Consider the following 23756-nt stretch of genomic DNA (forward strand, 5'->3'; position numbering starts at 1 on the left):
AATTTATCGGCCACTGAAATGAATGTTTGAATTAAAACCAGGACAACTCAATGGACGACAGAGCTTCCGCATCAATGAAATGGAAACAAGGATCCCTAAACACCACTAGCAAGAATCAATATTTAGATTTTCCAAAATGTGTGCGAGTTTAGCTATGAAGCGCAAAAACATTTCTAACTTTTGTCTTCAACCCCCATCACAAACTCCCTACCCTCGCCCTGCTGGCCCATTCCAGCCGGAGGTCAGCTTCTGACTCCATATCCTCTCCATCACAAAGACCACCTACTTCCACCTCCCCAACATCCTGCTTCTGCCTCCAGTTCAGCCCATCTTCCACTGAAACCCTTCTCCACACCCATGTCAATTCCAGACTAGACTATTCAAATGCTCACCAATTCTCCACCCACTATAAACACCAACTCACTGGAAACTCTGCTGCCTAAGAATGGTGGAAGCAGAGACCATCAATGACTTCAAGAGGAAGTTGGATGACCACTTGAGGAAAATAGACTTGCAGAGCCACGGGGATCGAGCTGGGGAGTGGGACTGACTGCATAGCTCCATGGAGAGTCGGCATGGACTCAAAGGGCCGAATGGCCTCCTTCTGTGCCGTAAATGACTACATGACCAATCTATCCTGCACCAACTGCCACTCACCCATCAGCCCTGTCCTCGCTGATTATCTTCTGGTCTCCTAATGCCTTAGATTTTAAATTCTTGTCCCTCTATTTAAATCTCTTCATAACAGCATACTTTTTTTTAAAATCTAAGAACATAAGAACTCTCTCTCCCCCCCCCCCCCCCCCCATTGCTTGAACTGCCTGTTCTTCTGACGTCCGCCTTTTGTGCACCCCACCCCTTTTGTCCCAGCATTTGCATCTGTGTCCCAAATTCTGGAAATTCCTCCCTAAACCTCTCTATGTCACTCTCCTTTCTTAAAATATTGGCAGAGCTTTTGATCTCGCTCCTAAAATCCCATTCTTTGGCCTGGCATTCATTTCCCCTTCATCCCAACCCTTTGTGAAGCACCTTGGGACGTTTTCCCTAGTTAAAGACTAAATAAATGCAAGCTGTTGTTCTTCAGGGGCCAAATCCTTCAAGCCAACAAAATGAGGTATCGTAGCCAAGCCAACACAAGGGTTAGAGGAAGGTTAAACAGACATACACTGACTGAGAAATGAAAGAAAAATCTTTCAATATGTCTAGAACAGAAGTTGTGGAGTAGTGTCAGGAGAGTGAGATGGAGATACCATAAAATTACCACATAAGGGAAACCCGAAGCCATTCTGGGTGAAAGAAGCATATTTGTTAAAGTAAGAGACTTTGCATTTACATTATGTTTGTCCAATATATGAGGGCCAATTCACCACACCAGATTATCACTGAAGGTTATACTTCAAAGGGCTAATTGAATTTTTGCTTGTAATTTAAGATGTCTGTGCTTAATGCGATCTTTGCATATTCCAGGTATTAGTATCAGGTCTGTACCAGCTACATAAATGAAAGTTCTCTTGTGTTGCCCTAAAAATGGTTCTACCATTAGTCGCAAATGTGTCCATTTTAGTTACAAGTTGGGCATTCTTCAGAATGCTGCTGAAATATCTCAAAATAATTCTATTCAGGTTTACAAGAGCAGTTGATCCCAAACTCTACCAGAGAGAGGGCAATGACCCTAGTACATTAATGCCATGGTGTTGTTACAACCAGGTGAGAAAGATGTCTAGGGGTCCCTTTCAGTCTTACTGGAACAGGGTTTAATTTTAAACACACCATGTTTTTAGCTCCCCCTTGGTTAATCCTTGTTCAACACTTTCCAATTATAAGGCAAAGAAACCAGCACAAACAGGCTTTCTTAAGTTTAAAGAAGAAAAGTTGAAATTTATTAAACTTAATTTCAACTCTAATTCAGTTAATGCCTACAGATACATGATGCACCCTTGCTAGCATGCATACGTGATACACACAAGCAAATAGAGACAGAAAAGAACAGAAGAAAAATAAAGTGGAAAAGTTTGAGGCAATAATGGAAGAGGTTTTGTTACGGTTCTTTGAGCTCACTGTAGAGTCCTTGATTGTAGGTAGATCTTGCTTTTCATTGGGGCCCAGTATTCTTCTTAAACCTTGTTCGCTGTAGGAAACTTTCCTGTCTTGGGGTTCATGTGTCTTCAGTGGATTCAGAGGCTTCTGTCAAAAGAGATGGGAGCAGACAGGAGAGATCTTCTCAGTCCAGAGGCAAATAGACACTCTCTGAGTTCAAAGTGTTTGTACAATTCAGAAAACCCCAGGTTGCCAAGCAGGTTAGTCATGGCTTGGACTTTATCACCTTAGCAGTCTCACCTGGTGATCAAGGTATTGTGTGTTGAATGTATCAGGGAATGGTCCTTTGTCCTTCCAATTACCGTCTGTTAACATGCAAATGTACTTTCCAGCCACGTCTGATCTGTTTAACAAGCCCTTTCTTCCCCCCAGTAACAGTTTAAAAATCAGTATTCATGACAAAATTAATGTGCCTCATTCTTGGCAGGTGGGGGCCTAGCATGACAGTGTCGATATGCAAATGAGCCCTTTTCACCTACGACAAAATTTAGACTGGTAAGGTGAACCCTTAGCTATATACAGGAACGTGAAAGCAAAAATAAAAACGGCAAGTGCATGGAAATGCTCAGCAGGTCTGGCAGCATCTGTGGAGAGAGAAACAAAGTTAATGTTTCGGGTCTGTGACAGGAAAGTGACATTTGCATCGTTGTAATATTTATTTATTTACCTTACCAAAGTGATACTCGTAAAAATACAGCATCGCCTAAAATGAGGTGGGTTTTATGATCACGATTTGCTGGTCCTTCGACAGTGTGAGAAGGCTTTTTGTTCTGGAGTTGTTGCTACCATCTTTGCCTTGTTTTCAAAGCAAGGCAACTCGCACTGAACCGATCAGCAGCAAGTAAGACATCTGAACACAGCATCTGAAGAGCCGCTAACTCCCTGATGGGATGGGATGGATAGGTACTGGAGCAGGACCCGGGGCGCCGCATTCCCTCATCAAGTCAATGCGGAGGTAACTTTTTCTGCTCCAGTTGGGCTGCAGGTTGGTATGTGGTGCAGAGGATAAATTGTGAGCAAGACAGAGTTCAGGAGAAATGAACTAGAGAGGATTCTGAGCTTTCTGAATGACATATATTGAAATGGAGTATACCTTTAAGTGACCTATTCCGAATTGGCCCACTACCCAAATCCTAATTTTTTGCCAAGGGGAAATCAAACATTCAGACACTGTGTTCGCACAATAATTGGACTTTTTAACACCACCGCAGGGAACATGCAAGACAATAATGGAATAGATTTCAGTGAGAATTTTAGACATTGTTATTAATGTTATTATTAATCTTTCAACTCATTTGCAGTTTTGTTGAAACCTTGCGTTGGTTGTCTATTATGCAGCTCCATTATTCCCGACAGTCAACATCACCCTCATTGCACACTTGTCCAAAATAAAGAGTTTAATTTGAAATAGCTTCTTTAGCCTGTTCCCTATTTCCCCTTTTCTTTTCGTTTATCAGCACTGGCATCTCTCACCTCGGAGAGCACACAAAAATTTCACTAAAATAAATTTATAAAGGTATCTAAAGTTTGCACACTTAACTATTAAGAGGAGCATCTGATGGTAATAAAAACAATTTATTGAGTGAGATATACTCTGGGGATTGAGGGCGGATCATTGTGGAAAGCATTGATCAACATCAGCTTCTGCTGGAAATTCGCCCAACTTGTAATCAACACTTCAGTCTAACTAGTTACTGTTTTGCATGGGTAAGTGAATTCTGAGCTTGGATTGTTTTCAGGGTTGGGAGATGTTTTGACTCCCAGCCATTTTATTCGCAGACCATTAAGTTGCACGGTCAGTTCTAAAGCAACATTGGCAGTGATGATAGTTGGGGAGGACGAGAACTCAGTGACCTTCCCCTACCTTCTCCAACCATTTGGTCAAATTGGGAAGCGTTAATAATGATGGTTCTCTCAGCAGTTCCCTCGTGGGCATCTTCAACAAAGACAATCCATAATCTCTCTCTCTCTGTGGAGAGTAAGCAAAGTATTTGTAAATCAATCGGTTATTTAAAGGCTTTCATTTTTAACTGATGCGGAGGAAGGCCAACGGAAATGGTAGTAAATTCGCTGCTGTGATATTACAGTGACCACGTGACATTACAGAGGCGCTGTTATGAAGAGTTATATCGATCAGAACAGTACAAAATATTTTGGGATTGATAGGTAAATTCGGTAAAGGCTAGAAATATGAAAAAACCCAGGTAATGCTGGAAATGCAGGGCAGGTAGTCAGCATCTTTTGATTCATAGAATCATACAGCACAGAACAAGCCATTGCCAACTCTTCGAAAGCTGCCCAATTAGTCCTACTCCCCGCTCTATCCCCACAAGCCCTGCAAATTTCTCCTTTTCAATTATATATCCAATTCTGTAAAGAGAATTGACAGCTCAGGACCATCTGATGAAGGGTCCGAAAACCTGTCTGTTCTCTTTTCAGATACTGAGGGATCTGTTGTGTATTTCCAGTGTTTTCTGCTCTAATTACAATAATAGTTTATTTCCAGTAGAGAATAGTTTACATGTATTATAAATAGAGTACATCTTCTCCATTGCATTGTGGTACAAAGTGTCACCATTCACGAGGCTCGGCAGCACCAGTTAGTGACTAAGTAACGTTTACCTTATCTGTGCGGCATCTTTTGTGAATTGCCTCTCACTAGTTGCCGACACACATTTCTTTACGCAGTTCCTCAGTGACTCAATTTAAGAGTAAGTCTGATTCAACTCGAGAGAATATTTGCTCTCAACGATTATTTTATCTCCGTTAATTTCGATTCCAATAGTGTGAGCCAATTCACTTAAAAAAACAATTCATTCTGTGCTGGAAGTTGCACCCCAGTGATGCAAGGTGATGGTGCACATCTGCAGCTTAAGCATACAACGGCTGTCTGCGTGACTTGGTTGCCTTTTCTTAAAAACAAATGAGACCTGTTTTACAGTTTACTTTCCTTGAAGAATTGTAACTCAAATAGATGATTGCTATGCATTTTGTATTAAAATATAAAAGTATTTTTCGGAAGATTGCAATTTGCATGCATGTCATCACATCACAAATCATATTATTCCTGCTGTATCGAAACTCTGCTCAAACTCTCCTCATTGCCTTTCAGTGATGACTATATTGCTTTAAGAGGAATCAACACTATATTAGGAGAGAGTGCATACCAGGAAGCAGTAGAATATCCAGTTTATCTCACGTGGGAGAAATTTCTTGTAGTTCATAAGTGACAAACTTCATCAAGTTGAGTTGGCTGACTTTGTGGCACTCTTGTCTCGGAGCCCAAAGATTATGGGTTCAAGTCCTCCTCCAGCACATAATTCAGGCTGATGCTCGAGTGTAGGAGTGCAGGACTGTCCTTTTGGATAAGAAGTTAAACTCTCTGAGGTGGATGTTAGAGATGCCATGGTACTATTCAAAGAAGAGCATTGGAGCTCTCCTGGCCAATATTAATCCCTCACCCAACATATAATCATAAATCATAGAATGGTTACAACGCAGGAGGCCATTTGGCCCATCGAGTCCATGCCAGCTCTCTGAGAGAACGACTCAGCTAGTCCCACTCCTCTGCCCTCTCCCCATAGCCCTGCACATTCCTTCTCTTCAGATATTTATCCAATTTGCTTTTGAGAGCCACGATTGAATCTGCCTTCACCACACTCTCAGATCCTAACCAGTCACGGCATAAAAAGTTTTTCCTCAGGTCACCTCTGGTTCTTTTGCCAATCACATTAAATCGGTGATCTCTGGTTCTTGACCCTTCCACCAGTGGGAACAGTTTGTCCCTATCTATTCTTTCCAGACCCCTCATGATTTTAAGCACCTCTATCAAACCTTCTCTCAACCTTCTCTTGTCTAAGGAGAACAATCCCAACTTCCCCAATCTATCCTCATAACTGAAGTCCCTCATCCTTGGAACCATTCTCGCAAATCTTTTCTGCACCCTCTCCAATGCCTTCACATCATTCCATATGTGTGGTGCCCAGAATTGATACTCCAGTTGAGGCCGAACCAGTGTTTTACAAAGGTTCATTATAACGTCCTTGCTTTTGTACTCTATGCCTCTATTTCTAAAGTGCAGGATCCCATATGCCTTATTAACCATTTTCTCAACCTGCCCTTCCAGTTTCAATGATTTATGCACATATACCCACAGGTCCCTCTACTCCTGCATTCCCTTTACAATTGTATTCTTTATTTTATATTGCCTTTCCTCTTTCTTCCTACAAAAATATATCACTTCACATTTCTCTGCATTAAATTTCACTGTCACGTATTTGTCCATTCCACATCCTGTCTATGTCTTCTTGAAGTCTATCACTATCCTCCTCACAGTTCAAAGTACTTCCAAATTTTGTGTCATCTGAAAATTTTGAAATTGTTCCCAGCGCACCCAAGTCTAGGATATTAACATAGATCAAGAGAAGCACTGGTCCTAATGCTGACAGCTGGGGAACACCATTATATACCATCTTCCAGTCCAAAAATCAACCATTCGTCACTATTCTCTGTTTCCTGTCACTCAGCCAACTTCATATCAATGCTGGCACTGTCCCTTTTATTCCACAGCTTCAACTTTGCTGACAAGTCTCTTATGAGACACTTTTGGAAGTCCATGTACACCACATTAATCCTCTCTGTTACCTTATCAAAAGATTTAATCAAATTAGTTAAACACAATTTGCCTTTAACAAATCCATGCTGGCTTTCCTTAATTAGTCCACATTTGTCCAAGTGACTGTTAATTTTGTCCAAAATAATTGTTTTTAAAAGCTTTCCCACCACCAAGGTTAAACTGTCTGGCCTGTAGTTTCGGGGCTTATCCTTACTTTTTTGAACATTTACTATTCTCCAGTCCTCTAGCACCACCCCTGTGTTTAAGGAAGATTGGAAGATTATGGCCAATACCTCCGCAATTTCCACCCTTACTTCCCTCAGTATCCTCGGATGCATCTGCTCCAGTCCTGGTGACTTATCAAATTTAAGTAAAGCTAGCCTTGCTAATGCCTCCTCTTTATCAATTTTTAGCCCATCCAGTATATTAACTACCTCCTCTTTCACTACAACCGTGGAGCATCTTCTTCCTTGACAAAGTAGTCATTTAATACCTCAGCTGTGCCCTCTGCCTCCATGTGTAAATCCCCTTTTTGGTCTCTAATCAACCCTACTCCTTCTTTCATCATTCTTTTACTATTTATATGCTTATAGAAGACTTTTGGATTCCCCTTTATGTTAGTTATGAGTCTCTTCTCATACTCTTTGTTGCACTTTATTTAATCTAAATCTCATTTGTATTATCTACCTGACATCTGTCATATGCACCCTATTACTGCTTCATCTTACTCTCTATCTCTTTCATCATCCAGGAAGCTATAGATTTTTTTGTCCTACCTTTCCCCCTCGTGAGAATGTACCTTGCCCGTACCTAAATGATCTCCTCTTTTAAAGGCTGTTCATTGCTCAATTACCATTTTGCCTGCCAGTCTTTGATTCTAATTTACCTGGGCCAGATCTATTCTCACACCATTGAAATTGGCTCTTCCCCAATTAATTATTTTTACTCTGGATTGCTCTTTGCTCTTTTCCATAGCTATAAATACTATGATCACTGTCTCTTAAATGTTCCCCTACTGACACTTGATCCACTTGTCCCACCTCTTTCCCCAAAACCAGATCCAGTAATGCCTCTTTCCTCCTTGGACTGGAAATGTACTGATCTAGAAAATTCTCCTGAATTCACATCATACTTCAGAAACTCTTCCCCTCTCTGTCTTTTACACTATTACATTTCTAAATCAATTGTCCAATAAACATGCCACTGAAAATGAAGGTAGTAATTCATAGTGTATGTACCATTTTAACAATGTGATAATTGTTAATTATTCCCAATCAACCTCTCTGACCCAGAAGTAAACAATAAAAGTGGGGTCTCACTCCTTCAGGTACTGAATTGCTGTTAGAGATTTAAAAAATGTCACATTTAATTTTTTTTCCAATTTTCATGTTTCTTTTTCTCAAATCTTTCTTTCCCTCTCGTTACTTCTCTTTCTGTACCTGATTTGACATTGAATTCACCTAATCTAATTCACTTTCCTTCTCTTTTGTTTATTTCTCAATCCTTTAATCTCCAGGAGATAGACTGTTGGTCCCTTATTTTACCAGGGTCCAGATGCCCTGTTATCCTTACCATTACCAGCTTCTACTTCCAGCAACTTCCAAGGCCAAATTAAAAAAATTGAGCTGAAGGGCACAGAATAAAGTATAACTAACCGGGCATGCCATGAGATGCCCTGTGCCAGCTAATTCGGGCCCACTGTCTGCTCATTATCACATTGCTGTTTGTGGAGCCTTGCTGTGTGCAAATTGTCTCTTACATCAGTAACAACACTTCAAAAGTACTTCATTGGCTATAAAGTACTTTGGGACGTCCTGAGGTAGGAAAGGTGCTGCATAAATGTAAGTTCTTTTTATTCCCCTTAGCAGGGATGAAGTATTAAAGTCACTGGAGTTTTAGCTATTTTATCAGTGACTCATAGAACTGGTGTCAATGCTTAGTTCGGTGGCTCCATGTAAAGGCACAAGGCTTTTGAATTTCCCAGCAACTACCAGATAAAAATGTCACTCTTTCCACTCCAATTCTGTAGAACAGGCTGCCTGTAAGTGTGCAGAGCTGGTGAACAGAGTAGAGAAGGAGAAATAGTTCCAGTTTATCTCATCAGATTGTGTGATCAATTTCAGATCACAATGGAAGGTGATAACATCTTTTTTTCTAGTGGAACACACAACATATATTCTATAAATAGATGATTCCTATGAATAATCATTTGCTTAACCCTGGCGTGAAAACATTCGAGAGATATTTCTGTGCTTCAGTTATAATAGCAAAAAGGCAACAATGATGGTTTCAGCTTAGGTGATTGACTTATAAAGAGGCACAGAGAAGGAAGCTTTTTGTTTTCTGATGAGAATCGAGAATATTCAGATGTCAGCAGTAAAGTTGAAAATCGTGAATGAAATTGAAAAGATGAAAGCTGAGAAATTTACATGGAGAAAAGAAACTAGGGAGGTGGGGAAAGGAAATCCTGGATGGCAGAAGGAGCTCTACAACTGGCAATAGTGTCCTTGGGTTTGGAGGGGAAAAATTAATTAACGGTTTCACTACTCATTATTTTCCAGTGCCTCCCATTGGGTGTATGTGTGTCTGTTTTTTAATTTAATCCTCAGGATGTGGCCGTCACTGAGAAGACCAGCTTTTATTGCCCATCCCTAATTGCCCATTTGATACAATGGAGTGGTTTGCCAGGCCACTTCAGAGAGCATATAGGCCAGATTGGGTAAGAATAGTTGTTTTCTTTCCTTAGTGGGCATTAGTGAACCAGTTGGAGTTTTAGAACAAATGACAGCTTAATTATTTTTTTTTTAATTAATTCAAGCTCACATACTGCCAGGGTAGATTTAAACTAATTTTCTCCGGATTATTAGTCCAGGCCTCTGGATTACTGGTTCAGGCCTCCGGATTACTAGTCCAGTAACACTCCCATAATCAACACACCATGGTACCATCTGTGTGATGGCTAATTTCGATGGGATGAAAAGGAATCAAGCCAGGGTAAAATAGAACCAAAGACTGTCAGGAAAATCTGTAACGGAACAATGGGTGAACTTCAAGGAGGAGATGCTTCAAGTATAGGCTAGGTACATTCCAATCGGGGCAAAAGATAGGGGAACCAAAGCTAGCCCTACTTGGATGGCAAAGGAGATAGAGAAAATGATAACATAAAAAAAGATGGTGTATGATGCATGTCAGGTGAATTCTTCAAGTGAGAACTTTTTTTTATTTGTTCATGGGATGTGGGTGTCACTGGCTAGGCCTGCATTTATTGCCTATTCTAATTACCCTTGAACTGAGTGGCTTGCAAGGCCATTTCAGAGGACATTTTAAGAGTCAACCACATTGCTGTGGGTCTGGAGTCACATGTAGGCCAGACCAGATAAGGACAGCAGATTCCTTCCCTAAAGGACATTAGTGAACCAGATGGGTTTTTACAACAATCGGCAATGGTTTCATGGTCACCATTAGACTAGCTTTTAGATTTATTAATTGAATTCAAATTTCACCATCTCATGGGATTCGAACCCATATCCCCAGAGCTCCAGCCTGGGTCTCTGGGGTACTAGTCTAGTGACATTACCATTACGCCAGCACCTCCCCACTGAACTGTGCCAAATACAATAAGTGAGGGAAAGTGAAGAGGAAAATAAGACTGGCAAAGAGAGAATATGAGAACAGAATGGCAGTTAACAGAAAAGGGAACCCAAAAATCATCTACCGGCATTTAATAGTAAGCGGGTAATCAGAAGCAAGATGGAGCCTATTAGGGACAAAGAGGGTGATATATGGTTACAAGTTCAAGGTAAGGCTAGAATACTTAATGAGTACTTTGTATTGATGTTTACTAAGGAAAATGATGCTGACAAAATATCTGTGGAAGTGGAGATGTTAGAGGTAATGGATGGGGTGAAAATTGAGAGGCAGGAGGTACTGGAAAGGCTGGCTATGCTGAGAGTCAATAAGTCACCTGGCCTGGATGGCTTGCATCCAAGGTTGTTAAAGGAAGTAGGGGTGGATATAGCATTAAGGCTTACCATAATGTTCCAATCTTCCCTAGATGTGGGGGAGGTGCCAGAGGTTTGGAAAGTGGCAAATGTGACACCTTTATTCAAGAAAGAGTGTAAGAACAGTCCTAGTAACTACAGGCCGGCCGGTCAGTTTGACATCAGTGGTGGGTAAGGTTTTAGAAACAATAATCAGGGAAAAACAATCAGCAGGCACTTGAGAGGTTTGAGCTAATTAAGGATAACCAACATGGATTTGTGAAAGGCACAAGTGAATTTTTTGATGAAGTAACAAAGAAGGTTGATGAAGGGAATCTAATGGATGTTGTCTATTTAGGTTTGAAGAAAGAATTTGACAAAGTACTACATTAAAGGCTGATTACCGAAATTGAGGCTCATGGGATGGGAGGGTCAGTGTCAGCTTAGATTTTAAAAATTGGCTTAAGGACAGAAAACAGTGAGTCTTGGTAAATGGTTATTTTTCAGACTGGAGGATGGTAGACAGTGGTGTTCCCCAAGGGTCAGTGTGAGGACTACTGCTTTTTTTGATATTTATTAATGGCATGGATATTGGAATAGGGAATAACATTTCAAACTTTGCCGATGATACCAAACTTGGAGGAGTGGAAAACAATAAGGATGATACAAATCGACTGCAATAGAGATAGGTAGACTAACAAAATGAGCAGACATGCAGCAAATGGAATTTAATACAGAGAAGTGTAAGATGATGCATTTTGGCAGAAGGGATTTGGAGAGGCCATATAGACTTAATGGCACAGTTCTAACGAGTATGCAGAGACAGAGGGACCTGGGGCTGCATGTGCACAGCTCTTTGAAGGTTGCAGGAGAGAGTAGGAGCTTGTGCTTCATAAATAGAAGTACTGAATACAAAATCAGGGAAGTTATGCAGAACCCTTATAAAGCTCTGACTGGACCACAACTAGAGTATTGCATCCAGTTTTGGTCACCACACTTTAGGAAGGATGTGAGGGTCCTTCAGATGGTGCAGAGGAGATTTACCAGAATGGTTCTGGGATGGAGGATTTTAGCTACAAGGTTAGGTTGGGGTTATTCTCCTTGGAGCAAAGGAGATTGCAGGGAGATTTGATAGAGGTCGACAAAATTATGACAGGTTTGGATAAGGTAGTCAAAGAAAAACTGTTCTCATTAGGTGATGGTACAAGAACTGGGGACACAGATTTAAGGTTTTGGGCAAGCGATGCAGGGTGAATGTGAGGAAGAACTTTGTAATGTAGCAAGTGGTAATGACCTGGAACTCGCTGTCTACAAGGGTGGTGGAAGCAGAGACAATCAATGATTTCAAAAGGAAATTGGATGGGCACATGAAGGAACTAAACTTGCTGGGCTATGGGGATAGAGCAGGGGAATGGAACTGACTGCATTGCTCTATGGTGAGCTGTCATGGATTTGATGGCCCGAATGGCCTCCTTCTATGTCTTAAATGACTTTATTACTTATATTGACTGAGCATAGGATTGGCTCCATCACAAAGAATTCCTTAATCAGATAGCCTGCTACACTAGCTGTCTGGGTTAGTATGTAAGGAAAAGCAACTTTGGCAATGTACGAGAGAGCCTGTGAAACCGTATCCCAGCATAAGCTTTCAGGGAAAGAGAGAAGAAAACAGATGGATGATAAAATAGTCCATCAGGAAACAGATCCAGAAAATAGATTTATATTGGGGCAAGGAGAATGACTGGATTACTTGTTTCTAATTCATATTCTTGCACTCTGACTTCCGTAAAGTTCATATTAGAGGCTGGATTCCAGTAACTGTACTAATAACACATCGTGGGCGGATGTTACCAAGCAGAGCGTTTTAGGAACAAATCCTTAAAGCAGCTTCTCTGATTCTGACAGCATTCACCTATCATCAAGCACTCATTCCAACCTCAAACACCTCAAGTGAAGTTGAGGTGTTTTTGTCTCAGCCCTCTTTGAATCTTAGCAACTTCCTCCAGTTACCTTCCTCCGTCACTGCGGTAAGAAGTTAAAGGTTTTTCAAGCATTTAACCATCTGCCTTCTTCAAGGTTTATTACCTCTCCTACAGACTTCCCATTAGAAAGCCAGGCAAGGCTTTTACCAGCATCCGCTATGAGTGATTGTGCAGAAACTCCCCCCTCTTTGTTTTGCATATAGGAAATACAGCTGTGACTCACTCAAACAACACATCACTAAAGTGTCAGTATCAGAATAAAGCAACCATACAATCATAAGAACAGTCCAGGAGGAGAAAAGGCCAATCTAACCGTAACTCTCCCAGTGTAGTATCTACTTATTTAGAATGTCCTTATGTCTTTGTCCCTATTACTCTGCTTGGAAGATTCTTCCAAACAATTATTATCATTTGATTAAGGAAGTTCTTTCGAATGCTTGTCTTAAATTTCACCAATCTAAGTTTGATATCTTGGGCCCTTTCTGTTAATTGAATATAAATTGTGTGTTTAATTGTACTCAGGTGGTGGGCATTAGCTGGAGATTCACTTGTGCTCTTCTCCATGGGAGCAGACTGAAACTGTGGTTGTTGGGTTTGGAGGTGCACATTTGTAATGTGTGTCTCTGTAAATAGATTTTCACAGTATCTCCTGACAATGCACAGCATGCACAGTGCGATTGCCAACGTCATCAGTGCGTCCGAACATTTGTCAGTATGCATCCGTGCATGCATGCGGTGACATCACCACATAATGATGTCAGACGTAATGACGCCCAAGTGTTGCCTCAGCCCTCAATGGCCGCGATTGCCACCTCCATTCCCCCCAAGCAGTATCCTGCTCCCTCCCATAATCGCTGCTTCTCTTCCCTGCTCCCTCCTGCGATCACAGCCTCAATCAACACAATCATTTTCCCACTCACTCCCACGATCACCTCTGCTGGCTGCTCCATCCTGCCGCTCCCGCCTTTTGCTGCTTGCTTCCTGCCTTGCTGCTTCTCCCACTCGGCACTCATACCCCGCTGACTCCGTCCCTGCTGCTTCTCCAGGCAGCAAGGCAGGGAACGAATGACAGAAAGGAATGGCGGGCAGACGGACGCAGGAGAGAACGGCAGGATGAAGCGGCGAGCGGTCGGGAGTGGCGGGTGAAGCAACGAGCAGGCGGGAATGGCAGGATGGAGAGGCGTGAAAGCGGGCGCAAGAGGGAACGATGAAGGGAAGCGGTAATCGCAAGAGTGAGCGGGAAACTGAATGCGACGATCACAGGAGGGAGCGGGGAAGAGAAGCGGCGATCGCGGGAGGGGGCAGTGTACTGTTGTGGGGGGTGGAGGCAGCAATCATGGCCATTGAGGGGTGAAGGCGTTTGAATTCAACTCCTTTTTTTGTGTCAAATTGAACAGCACCATTTTTATTACTGGCAGCTGCCTGAGATGTCACAGACAGTGACATTTCGGTTGATGAGGCGACATTTGTGCATGTGCCCATACTGCACCACCTAGTTGTTGTGTTGTCAGCAAATGCAGCCATAAATCTTATAAGCGTGTAAAGATTAAGCTCCAGTTCTATCCTTCACCACCTGGCTATCTCTAGTAAAACACTTCCTAACCTTATTTACTTGCAAGTTTATCTTATTTGTGCCATTTAATATCTTAATACCTCAATGAGATTGCTCTTAACCTATACATTTTATATTGAACTTCTGTGATATTTCCTCATACCTCATCTCCATTGCACTTGAGATTATTGTTTTGCTCTTCTTTGCACCCTCTCCAATGTATAGAGCTCACATTGCACACTATCTGCTAATCAATTGAGTGTGTTAATATGTACAGAACATCAAAATATGACTCCAGAGCTGTGAAAATAGTAGGCACAGAAAATGTGGAAACACACAGGAACATATATCTATGTCCCCCTCTTTTAACTATTTTTTTCTGTTGATGACTGCCATCTTCCCTTCCAAATCTGGAAATGTTATCCTATTTGTTTCTCTCATCTTTGTATTCCTAGTGAAAGATTAACAAATTGTCAATTGTACTCCTTCACACAACAGTTGTGGCTCAGTTGGTTGCACTCTCAGCACTCAGTCTGAAGGTTGTCAGTTTAAGTCCTACATAAGAAGCTTAAATACAAAAATCTAGTCTGATATTCCAGGGTGGTACTGAGGGAGTGCTGCACTGTCCAAGGTACTGTCTTTTGGCTGAGATGTCAAATCAAGGCCCCATGTGTCCTCTCAGCTAGATGTAAAAGATCCCATGGCACTTTTTTGAAGGACAGCAGCGGAATTCTCCCCACTGTCCTGGCCAAAAATTGTCCCTCAATCAACATCACAAAAACAGATTATCTGGTCATTATATCATGTTGCTGTTTGTGGGAGCTTGCTGTGCATAAATTGGCTGCTATGTTTCCTACATTACAACAGTAGCTATACTTCAAAAGTACTTAATTGGCTATAAAGCACTCTGACATGTCCTGAGGTCATGCAAGGTGCTATATAAATGCAAGTCTTTCTTTCTAACAAAAGAGCATTGATAATGATTTTATTACCACAAATATCCTATATCAAATGAGGTTAGGCAGTTTTAATCCACTTCCTAGTCACTTGGGACCATAGCACAAAACAGCCTTCTAATTTGGTACTCATGGCCACAAATTTGGCAATCTCATTCAAGAAGGCCACGATAGGGTCACGTGAAAAACAGAAAATTTCACACTAGTGAAATAGAGTGTTGTCTGACATTGGGTGGAGGAAAATTGAGTAGAGGAAGCTTTCCACTGCATTCAACCATCCCCTGGTAGTGTTTGATGTTAACACAGGAAGCCCCAAAATGGAAAATATTCCAGTCAACAGCGTAAACACCCTCACCTTGGCAAGCACAACTTTCATATAAGAAAGTATTGAAAGAAAAGTAGATTTAAATACATTTTGCAAAAAAAGATGCTTAACATCCGTTTTGCAGGACTTGGTTTGTGAATTTCAGGTACAATCAAGGAAGACAAGGGGTAATCAATGAATTGACCTCAGGTGAAACTCACACAGCAACTTCATATGAACACTGCCTTCAGATGTTAACATCTAATTAATAATCCGCAAGAGCATCATGCTACTTAACCGTTACCAAAGTGAGAATGGCAATGTTAGGAAAGAGTGGAGGGGGAAATGGTATTTTTTTCTCTTTATACATAATATAGAACTTCGATTATTCATTTGCAGCTAAGTGTGATTTTCTTTTAATAATTTCCACCTACATGGACTAAGAGTCCATTTGCTCACTGTTCCTGCAAGGTAAGGCAGTAAAGATGTCAATTGAATTGCATCAAATTTTTCAGGGGAAAAAAAATCTCTTCAGGTCATTAAAAGTTTGAATTACATTTTATTGGCCACCTTTGTTAGCAAGATCAGACCATTAATTACACTATTACATCTTATGGAATTAATCTTCTTTCTATGCCACACATTTCTTTTGTGTCATGGTGCCAAGTGCAGATCTACATCTAAATTAAAATAAATTCATGTTGAAATGCACCACACTAATTGTGGGAAGTTCCAGAAGGAACATTCAAATAAATTTGTGGATAAAATAATGAAACCAAATCATTAACGTACAAAAGTTATCTTTTGTCAAACTAGTAAATAAAAATATTTTTATCTTGATTTTCAGGCGCAACATGAGAACCATTTTTTTTTAAAAAAGAGCTTCAGTTTAGCAATTTTTGAATTATAGAGCAATCATTTCAACATGCAATGAGAAAAACATTATATAATTAGAATGGGAAAAATCAACTTCAGGCAATACACAGCAGGATAGCAATTGTCCATCAATGGATTGGTTGGGACCACAATATTGTGGAGTTATCAATTTATTATGTAAAGTTAAAACCATTTAAATTTATGCACAGAAAGAGGCCATTTGACTCATTAGGGGGAATTTCAACCTGCCAGACTGGATGGGTGTCAGCTCGTGTAGAAAGTTAAAACACAAAAAATTGTTGTCCTATTGGGAAGCTGGCAGGAATCTGCCAACTTAAATATTTAACTCGATTGTGATGAAAACCCCACCTGCCAAGAATGAGGTATATTAATTTCGTCATATGGAACATTAATTTTAAACTCTTACTGGGTGGAAACATTTGCATTCTAAGAAACAGTTGCCTGGAGAAGACAATGGAACTGCTCCTGAATTCAATTAACCAAATGGATTTTGATCACAAGACATTGACTGTGTGAAAGCCAGCATTCTAGCCTCTTACTGAGGAGGTCTACTAAGATTGAAAGAATCCACAAAACTCTCTGGGCAGGTTGTTTCAGGAAAAAAAAAGCTAGTCACACGACTGGCCTGCTGGCCCAGGTTTGGTTTGAATTGTGTTCACAGAGCAGTTTGAAGTCAGACTGCAATTTGAAGACAAAAGAGAAGGAAGGCCTCTCACCGGCTCTCTCGCTCTCATGAAAAGAAATAACTGCAACTGGATTTCAAGAAGACAAAGCCACCAAAACAAGTTTGAAAGAGTGTACTGGGCCCCAATGAGACGGCAAGATCGAACTGCAATCAACGACTTTACATCAAACTCAAAACACAGTAAATGAACTCCAGCTAGTGCTTCAAACATTTCCTCTTGATTCTTTTGCCTTTCCTGTGTTTATTTTTAACCCTGGATTCTGGCTTTAATCACCAGCGTATGGTTTTCTCAGGCTTTCAGGAACTCGCCAGGTTGAAGAAGGCAAGAAGATAGCAGGGATTGATCGGGCTGAGGAATTGGCAGGCTGGAAAGCCTTTAAATACTGAGATATGACAGCTCCTTCTTTGCCTATGAAAGACTTTGGTTCACAGGACTTGTTCTGAGAGAGTGCTTTCACCGCTTTGGAGGCAATTTCCTAGTCTTTGGAGGTCATTTCTGTTACCTTGGAGTTTTTTACCTTTGATCTGCACTTCCCAGCTGTCAACCTTCAGATCAGCATGGGAGCAGCTTATGCAACTCTATCTTGTATCTCTAATGAGGAACAAGAGGAGCAGCACCAGCAACACCAGCAGCAGCAGCAGGAGCAGCAGCAGAAGCAGCAGCAATCTTCTCCTCAGCTATCACAGCACAGAGGGAATGAAGATAGAGCTCCAGCTTGCAGGAGGCAATACCCCTCCACCCCACAACCCAGGCAGAATACAGGCAGTAGATCAGCTTTCTGGATGCGACTGAACAACAGTGCCTCAGGAGGCTCAGTCTTTCATGTAAGGCCGTTTCTGGCATTTGCAGACTCATGAAAGAAGACCTCCTGCCAAGCGGACCAGGTGAGCATGCATTGCCAATGGCTGTCAAGGTCACCACAGCCCTGAATTTCTTCACCTCTGGCTCTTTCCAGGGATCTGCTCGTAATATCTGTAGAATATCACAAGCTGCTTCGCACAAGTGCATCTCCCAGCTGACAAACACCATGTTTGCCATGGCCGCCACTTACAACCACTTCGCTACTTCAGAATGTGAGGATCCTTGGATTTGCTGCTCTAGCTGGATTTCCTACAGGTACAGGGACAGATTGCACCCACATAGCAATCAAGGAGCATTCAGATCACCCAGCAGTATTCATCAATCGAAAGGGATTACACTCCATTAAATCTTCAGTTGGTATCTAACCACAAAAAGTATATCAAGCATGTGTGTGCAAGAGACCCAGAAACCTGCCATGATACCTTCATTCTGTGCCAGTCAAGTCTCTCCTAGATGTTCACATTTCCATGCAGAGTCAGAAGATGGCTCCTCGGAAACAAAAACTACCCATTGAGGATGTGGCTGATGGCACCTGTGAGGAGCCCTACTACTGACATTAGAAAATCCACATGAGCGCAAGCGTGTTCATTGAGAAAGCCATCAAGATACTGAAGATGCAACTCAAGTGCCTGGACAGATCTGGGGGTGCCCTTCAGTGTGCACCAGTAAGGCTTTCCAGAATGATAGTGGGCTGCAGTGCCTTGTGCAACATAGTGCGACAGAGAGGACTGGAGCTACAGGAGGAGGAAGGTGATGACTGCGCTGCATCTTCGGAGGAGTAGGAAGAGCCTGACGTGGTCAGGGTACCTGCAGCTACTCACTTAGCTGCCAGGGATGCCCGGGACCATCTCATTCAGGTGTGCTTCAGCTAATCTGAGGCAGTGCAGCCATCTGACATACCAATGCTGAACAATGTGCTTGTTCCCACCCCTCAGTACAAAGCATTCCAACAGTCAACAATCCAATTGACACCCATTGCTAATCTTCTACATTTGTCATATCATTTTCCTCAAGGCTGAAGGCCACTCAGCAGACAAGAGGCAACAATGGGGATGACTGGACAATGAAGCTTTGAAATAAGGTTTTACTGCATAAACATTGAGCATAAAATTGACAATTCAGCACAGTATTAAACACCCATGTGATTACCCTTATACAATTAAAAATTATTTTTCTTACTTTTCCTATTGCTACTATGTAGTGAGGCTCCTGTGGCTTCAGCAGATCAAGAAACAGGCTGCTTGTTCCTCTCCTCTGACTGCTGAGATGCTCATGACTAACATCCTCTAGGTTTTGGAGCCCATGATGACCACACCAATGTCTGTGCAGGGGCAGACTCAGCCACCAGGACAAGAGGTTCTGACTGAGATGGCTGGGAAATGGGAAAAGGAGTGAGAGTGCTCAAAGAGTCCCTCCATCCATGTTCCCTATTTCCATCTTCCTTCTCATGACCCGTTCAAATTTCCCTGCTAGTCAACAGCTGAAGAGCACTTCATTGAGGCACTGAATGGCCAAAGTGAGTCTTTCCTCCATCCTATTTAAGCTGACAGATTCAGGCAGGCTGTGCTGGCCATCGGTCAGGGCCAGCAAGCACTGCCATCCAGCCTGCCGTGTCAGATGTTCCATGCAGGTGGCCACTCCTTCTATGGAGGTAGATAGACATCAGCGCAAAGGCCTGAGATATTATGGCACTTATGGTGGAGATGGTCTCCTCCAATCTCTGTCCAGTGGTACACCAGGTCTCTGTAAATGCTGACAGAATGATACGCATTTTCTGCTGTTGCTCCAGAATAGGCCAGTCAATGATGCTGGAGGCTCAGTATTTGCATACAGGTCAGCAGAGATTGGAGAGTCCTACACCCTCTGATGGGGATTTTCCACTGCTGTCCTTGTCTCCACCACCTGTTCCAGCTCACCTGTGTGCTTCACCCAATGTGACAACCCAACTACCTGTCCTGGAGGCCCCACTGAGGTGTGTGTAGCTGAGCAGGTGGAGGTTGTGCGTGAGTTGTGTTACGGTGCTTCTTCAGAATGCATGACCACTTCTGAGGACTCTTCGTCCTCCTCTGTTACCAGCTCCTGAGGAATGCTTTCAAGACTTGTGGGAGATGAAAGACAGGCATTAGAACTGACAAGGTGAGAGGGTTCTGAGTCTTCATTGTGCAGCTGATCATTTTTCATTGTCTGCTAACATCGTCAACATGAGCGAGTGTTGTATGCCATGTGGCTTTGTAATATGTAATTCTGCCACCATGTAACTAGGAGATTCCACCTTTCCATTGCCAATGGCCATGCATGCCGAGACTCTGCTTATCTCCATGTGTTCTCCTCCACAGCAGTCTGGGTAGCTCTGCTTGGAGGGCCACCCCTGCTTCTCTACTTCTTCCTGGAGTTCTGAGCTCTCTTTTCCTGCAAGGAGAGTAAGAAGAGAGCTATGAGTGTGAGAAATGGAATGTGTTGAAAGGATGAAAGGATACATTTGTGGAGGGTGATTGTGAGGGATGGGTGTGACAGGGCAATAAGATGAGGGTGACTGTCATTGCTGGCTGGTCAGATGGGGCTATGAGAAGGTGCTTCAAGAGAGAGGAATTGGTGGAGCTGCAAAGTTTGAGGAGTGCAGTGCAGGAGAAGGCTAGGGTTGTCAGAGTGAGGGTGTTTGTACTTGAATATGGCATGCCACTCACCTTTCCTGCCCTGATGATGTCATTGAACCTCGACGACACTGTATCCAGGAGCGAGGCATCCTGCTGCTCACCTCCTCTGCCACTTCCAGCCATACCTGCATGGGCTCCAAGGCAGGCTTCTTCCTCCTGTCTGCTGGGAACAGAATCTCTCTGTTGGCCCTTACAGCCCGCAGCATGATGTCCAGGGATGCATCAGAGAACCATGTGGCAGCCTTCCCTGGTTGAGTCTCCATCACTCAAGTAACTGCTTCTCTCTTGACAGTTGTACAATGGTTCCAGTCTGACCATCACAGGGTCCCTTTAATTGGTGAAGCTTCAACAGTCAGGTTCAGGTCATGATTATGCCTGCCTGTTCTAATTGGTCAGGAAACCCCTAAGGGGGATGCTGATGCTGTGGCTGTGTTAAAAAGCCACTGATAAGCCTGCTGCTGAAACTTCCAGGTTCCCGATGCATTGCTGGCCACCCCTGCTGCGAGTAGGCCAGAACATTAAAGTTCACCCCATTATGTTTATGTCAGCTGTTTGCCAGAACAATCCAAAACTAACACCATTACCCTGCAGTGCACGCTCTCCCCGAAGTCTGTAAAATTCTCTGCTTCAAATAATTATCTCCCTTTCCTTTAAATGATACAATGGTCTCTGCCTCAACAATGCTCCAACAACACTCTGCATCAAGAAATTTCTTCTAACCTTTTTACTCTCTTAGTCATTATTATCATGAAGACCCCACCTGTCATGAATGAGACATATTAATTTTGTCATATGAAACATTAATTTTAAACTGTTGCTGGACTGAAGAGATGGATTGTTTAAAGAGATCAGCAATGACTGGAAAAATGTGCATTCAAAGAGACAGTTGTCTAGGAAAAGACAATGGAACTGCTCCCTGATCCAATTAACCCAAATGGATTTTGATCACCAGACACTGAAGGTGGAGCAAGCCAGCATTCCATTTCCACCACCACCCTGCCCCCCACCCTCCCCCCACCAACCACACTGCGGGTGTCTGCTAAGATGAAAGGAATCCACAAAAACGCAGGAAAGTTTGTTAAAAAACAACTAGTCACATGACTAAAATAAAAACAAGAAATGCTGGAATCACTCAGCAGGTCTGGCAGCATCTGTGGAAAGAGAAGCAGAGTTAACGTTTTGGGTCAGTGACCCTTCTCCGAAGAAGGGTCACTGACCCGAAACGTTAACTCTGCTTCTCTTTCCACAGATGCTGCCAGACCTGCTGAGTGATTCCAGCATTTCTTGTTTTTATTTCAGATTTCCAGCATCCGCAGTATTTTGCTTTTATTTTAGTCACATGACTAACCTGCTCGCCAAGGGTTTTTGAATTGTGCTCACAGGATAGGTTGAGGTCAGACACTGCTTTGAAGACAACAGAGAAGGAAGGTCTCTCTCCTTGGTGCTCTCTCTCTCTCATGAATTTCCAAATCCACTGAAGCCACTTAAACCTCAAGAGAGAAGACTCCTACAGTGAAACAAGTTTGAAAGTGTGCACTGGGCCACAACGAAACGGCAAGATTTAATGCAGTCAAAGACTCTACATTGAACTCAAAGGACAGTAAATGACCTCCAGCTATTGCTTCAAACTTTCCCCTTTATTCTTGCTCCTTTTCTGCCTCTATCTTTGTGTGTGTTTATCACATATGCACGCCAGCATGGTCGTGTCGCGTATTCATAGTAGTTTTAAACAAATTAGAGTTTTAAGGTTAATAAACTTACATCTTTCTTGGTTAAATCTAAGAAAACCTGTCTGGTTGAATTCTTTGCCATTACAATTGGAAAGCAGTGAACAAGGATTCACTCAGGGGGAGCTAAAAGCACGGTGTTTTAAAAATTAAACCCTGTTACGGTCAAACCAGGCAAAGGCTGAGAGGGAACCCCTAGACCCCTTTTCTCCTGTTCATAATACTATTGTAAATCAATGGCTCCTTGTCACTAACTCAACAACCAGAAGAACCAGTCTCGACTCAGTCATCCAAAAAAAAATTTTTTAAAACCTTTTTTGTTATTCTTTCATGGGATGTGGGTGTTGCTAGCAAGGCCAGCATTTATTGCCCATCCCTAATTGCCAGCGATGCCAAAATCCCATGGAAGAATTAAAAAAGCTTTCTCTTAGCCTCCTCTGCTCCACTGGAAATAGTCAATTATGTGTAATGTAAGAAAAGCCCAAGAGATTGTTCGTTGTAGGGGAGCCAATGTAGACTGATGGGGACTGTTTAGGGAAGAACATATCAGGCAAGGGAGACAGGTGAAAACTGTAGGAGAAGCACCCAGGAATGAAATACTGTTCTTATTAGTATGTCTAAATCTATTCTGGTAGAAATTAAATAGAATATTGTGGCTGTGGGGGATGATTCGTCATCAAAAGAATCATCCATAAATCCTGGGAAACTGCATGAGTAGGATGGCCAGGAACCAGATGAAAGAAAGCAATGCAAAAGATCTACAAAGTATGGAAACACAGATCGGTTAAATACACAAAATGGTTTCTTTCCACTTTTGTCAACTACATAAATTCAATTTCAGTATAGTCAGAAGAATAATCAGAATGGATAAACCGACTGAAAGGTTCAGAATTGCTCTGGGCTGAGACAAGAAACAGAAACAGAAGGTTGGTATAGCTACTGAGTGAGGAAGTCGAGAATACCTTTCGCTCTTTTTTAGCAGTATGACAATGGCTGAAGTAACTGTAAAATAACGCTGGATTAGAAAGGGAAGGCACTTTTTTGGTGTATAGACACACAATTTTCTAAAGACCTGAATTCAATCAAAGGAAACAGGAAGTAAAAAATACCTTTAAAGTTCTATTACAGTCCATCTGAAAACAGGCTGGCGTAAATTGTGTGGCAAATTCTGAATGTATTGTATTTGGACTGTGAGATGAAAGACTAACTGATAAATTACAGCGAGACCATGAATTAGCCCTTGGTGATGCCGTAACTGCACATAAACAAGGGCTGTTACTGTAATTAGGTGTGACCGCCAAGGCGTGGCATTTGTAGAGGATACAAGTTGGAAATGCACATGCCCAAAGTGTCTGAGTTTCCATACATTCTGGAAGAAATATCATGGACTAATGATATTTCCCAATGTGTATTTCATGCAAGGAAAGCTCTTACGATGCAACAAG

The 23756-nt window shown here is 42.1% G+C and overlaps 1 protein-coding gene across 6 annotated transcripts in view; it reads left to right on the forward strand.

The window, feature by feature from the left end:
• mafa (MAF bZIP transcription factor a) overlaps nt 1-23756 on the forward strand; it is a 366266-nt gene that overhangs the window by 19046 nt on the left and 323464 nt on the right. The window lies entirely within an intron of this gene.

Source organism: Heterodontus francisci, chromosome 17 (assembly GCF_036365525.1).
Source record: "Heterodontus francisci isolate sHetFra1 chromosome 17, sHetFra1.hap1, whole genome shotgun sequence".
NCBI classification, from domain to species: domain Eukaryota; kingdom Metazoa; phylum Chordata; class Chondrichthyes; order Heterodontiformes; family Heterodontidae; genus Heterodontus; species Heterodontus francisci.